We start from the raw sequence: 4,307 nt of genomic DNA, 5'->3' as shown, positions 1-4,307 counted from the left end.
ATGCTGTACCCAATTAGTCTCGCCAGCATGCAAATACACTGTAAAATCTCCTATGTTCAAACAAAAGAAACACCTACAAACACACGTCTTAACGCCACGCCAGCATGCATTCATGGCTGCTTTCTTAATGTCATTTTTCGTAGCATAATTTTTCAACATAATTGTTCATGTGTATAATCTCACTTCCCCGCCCATCATAGTTTGGGCCCTACTCAGTGATTCCACAGAAAACTGTCTTGGTTAAGGTCACAAATAACTTATATTTTAATATTACGTGGTCTTTGATACTTCCATTGTTTTTAGCCTCTTAGTAACATTGGGCCTTTTAACAATTCCTCCCTCGAAACTGTCCTCTTTCGTCTTCTCTAACACTTGCCTGGATTTCTTCTCATACGTCTTGCTTCTTCTCAGTGTTTATTGCAGGTGCAACCTCTTGTATCAGACCTCTAATCGTTAGGCCTTGTTCTCTTTGCTTTTCACACTCTCTCCCAAGAATACTTATTTTCATTGGATTTTAAATGTTACCTATGTGATAGTGACTTCCAAATGTATACTTCCAGCCCAAGTGTCCCTGTGTTAGTTTCCTAGGGCTGCCAAAACAAATGATCACAAACTTGGTGGCTTAAGACATCAGAAATGGATTCCCTCACAGTCTGAAGGTCAGAGTCCTAAATCAAGACTTTGGCAGAGCAATGCTCCCTCTGCACGCTCTAAGGGAGATTCCTTCCTTGCCTCTCTGGCTTCTAGTGGCTCCAGGCATTCCTTAGCTCGTGGCTGCATGCCTCCAATCTCTGCCTCCAATCTCTGCCTCCATTTTCACATGATCTTCTCCTTTTTCTCTTTGAAACACGTTTGTTGTTGAATTTAGAGTCCACCCAGATAAGTCAGATTTATCTCATCTGGAGATTGTTAGCTTAATTACATATGTAAAGACACTTATTTCAAATGTGTTCAGATTTATATGTTTCAGAGGCTATGATGTGAATATATCTCCTTCTGGGGCCGTCATTCGACAAACTACAGTGTCTTTTTAGTCTGGACTTGTACATGTGACTTGTTTTTTATACTGTGTGTTCTCCGAGCATCCCAAATTTGCCTGCTTGAAAATATAAATTTTGATTTTTCAACTGCCCTTCCATATGTCTCCACTATCTTCTGTATTGCTCAAGCCAGCAACTTGAAAATTATCACTTATTTCTTCTTTCTGATTATTCCCATCTAGTCCATGAACAAGGGCTTTTATTTCTTCCTAAAAAAATACCTCAAATCTGTCCTCTATTCTCCACTTCTACTCTCTTCTCTCCATGTGTTTTGTTTTGATAACAGAAATAACATTTACTACTTATCTACACTTACACTTCTGCTCCTCAGCAATCTGTTTTTCACATCCAGCTAGAAAAATCTTTTAAAAACATAAAAGCCCTGCTTACACACCACAGTAGCTTCTTATTGCACTTTAAATAAAATACAAACTCTTTGGCATAGCTTTGATCCAGCCCCAATCCTGCCATCGAAATCATTGTATGCCACACTCTCCAGCATTCATTACACAGAGGTTTCCTTTCAAATTCTAGGACATGCCAAGCTGTTTCAACCTCTGTGCCTGAGAACCTGCTGTTTCTTCTTATCTGCACATTTCCCTACTTGTCATATGGCTGGCTCCTTGTCATCACTCAGATCTCACAGTAAGTTCCACCTCTTCAGAGAGGCTGCTCCTTAAAACCCTTTCTCCACCAGTGCTTCCTTCACTTCTGCTGTGATTTTCTATTGCTGCAACTTGTATAGCACTGATTAGAACTAAAATTTATATTCTTATTTTTAGAGCTTGATATTTGCTTGTTTTTCTGTCTCTAGGGGGTAAGCACTATAAAGAGGGCTAATGCTTGTTCCATTTACCAGTGTGTATTCAGAAACTTGTTGAGTTCATGGCAGGTAGTAGATGGTCAGTAAATACATAACAAATAAAGTGAGGAACATAGTTGTTGAAGGAACTTACCTGAGTAGGAAGGAAATAAATTCAGTTTTGGATATGTATAAGATGCTTTTAGTAAATACGGGAGTGTCTGTATAGTAGTAGTTAGTTTTATGTGGGAATAGAATTCTGGAATTTGACTGTAGGCTAATATGTCAGTCAATGCCATGCAGATGAAAGTAAAGTCAAAAAAGTGAAGGAAATCATACCTAGTGAAATGTTGTAGACATAAGGGCTCAAAGCAGAATTCTCAAGTACAAAAGAAATTCAAACACTAGCAGAAGGAAAGAAGCCTTTGAAAAAAATCCTAAAAGCTAACTGGAATCACAGGAGAAACTATAGATAACTGGGGCAGGAAGTTGATGAAAAAAAATTTCCAGGAAAAGAGAATATTGATGGAGCATCTTCTAGGTGAAGTTAGTGTTCTAGGCACTGTGCGTACAACAGGAAAGAAAAACCACTAGAGAACATTTTCCAACTTTTTAACAATTTTAAACATAATTAGATAGTTGTTGTAATTTGAATGAAAAAAATTAAAGCAATTGTCAAACAATGAGATCTTCCTATTTTTTTATTATGGTAAAACTGACATGTCATAACCTTTACAGTTCAGTGGCTTTTTGTACATTCACGATGTTGTACACAATCACGGCTACCAAATTTCAGAACATTTTCAATTGCCCCGAAAAGAAATCCCATACCATTAGCAGTCACCATGCAAACCTCAGTCCATGGCAACTACAGATCTACTTTCTATCTCTATGGATTAATCTTTCATGGATATTTTGTATAAATGGAGTCATACAGTAAGGATGTGGTCTTTTGCATCTGGCTTCTTTCACTTAATGTCTTTAAGGTTCATCCATGTTGCAGCTTGTATCAGCACTGCAGTCCTTTTGATGGCTAAATTATAAAGATATGTGTAAAATGGATTATTAGTATGAAATAATGGAATATACCCACCTGCCCACACACACATACACTTTTCATTTATGTATTCATCAATTGAAAGACATTTTAATTGTTTCTACTTTGAGGCTATTGTGAATAATGATGTCATGTAAGTTTTTATTCAAATTCTTGTTTGCAATTCCCATGGGCATATATCTAGACGTTAGATTGCTGGATTATTGATGATTCTATTTTTAACTTATTGAGAAAACACAAAATTGTTTTCAACAGCAGCTGTTCATTTTACATTCCCACCAGCAATATATGAGGTTTTCAAATTCTCCATATCTTTATGAACACTTGTGGCTTTTTTTTTTCCTTTTATTGATTGTAGCCAACTTAGTGGGTGTGAAGTGGTATCTCCTTGTGGTTTTGATTTGCTTTTTTCTAATGATAGATGATGCTGAGCACCTTTTTATATGCTTATTGGCAATTTGTCTATCTTCTTTGGAGAAATGTCTATGTAACTCATTTGTCCATTTTTAATTTTATTATTTGTCTTATTATTGAGTTATGAGTTCTTTTAGATACTAGATGTTTATCACTTATGGGATATATGATTTAAAAATGTTTTCCCACATCTTGTAGCCCGTCTTTTCATAGTTGATAGTGTCCTTTATGCACAAAAGCTTTTAATTTTGATAAAGTCAAATTTATTTATTTTTCCTTCTGCTGCTTATGGTTTGGGCGCCATATGTAAGAATCAATGCGACACACTCTCACTGGAGAAGCTGAAGGTCTGTTTGTGGGAGAAATTTCCGACTTTACCTGGAACTGAGTCAAGTTAGAGAGCTGAGTGAAATACAGGGGTAGAGGAAGCAGCAGAAAGGCCTTGGGAGCTCTCTGCATCCCCAAGCAGTCCATTCTTGCCTGGCATCACAGGGATCCATCAGGAGGGCGGCCAGAGAAGCAGGGTGCAAAACTCCACAGGGAGAAGGAATTCTCTAGCTGAACTTTGTAACAATTTGAATGGGATGAGAAGCCTCCTGGCCAGAACTCACGGGAGGACACAGATTGGGCATGCAGACTTCCCAGGTTGGGGAAGAACTAAAGCCCTTTTCTCTCAGAGCTGGGAGGCAGATAGCCTCATACAAGTTTTCAAGCCCATCTCGCCCTCTGCCTAGAAACAGACTCAGGGCTATTGCGGGCATGGTGGGAGTGAGACCAACCCTTCGGTTTGTGTGGGAGCTGGGTTAGACCTGTCACTGCTGGCTTTCCCCCACTTCCCTGATGACCTGCATGGCTCAGCAGAGGCAGCCATAACCCTCCTTGGTACACAACTCCAGTGACCTGGGAATCTCATCCCCATCCTCCACAGCAGCTGCAGTAAGACCCGCCCAAGGAGAATCTGAGCTCACACATGCTTAGCCCTGACCCTACCTGA

The sequence above is a fragment of the Macaca mulatta genome, chromosome 18 (assembly GCF_049350105.2).
Source record: "Macaca mulatta isolate MMU2019108-1 chromosome 18, T2T-MMU8v2.0, whole genome shotgun sequence".
NCBI lineage: Eukaryota > Metazoa > Chordata > Mammalia > Primates > Cercopithecidae > Macaca > Macaca mulatta.
Note: the sequence above shows the minus strand (reverse complement) of the source record.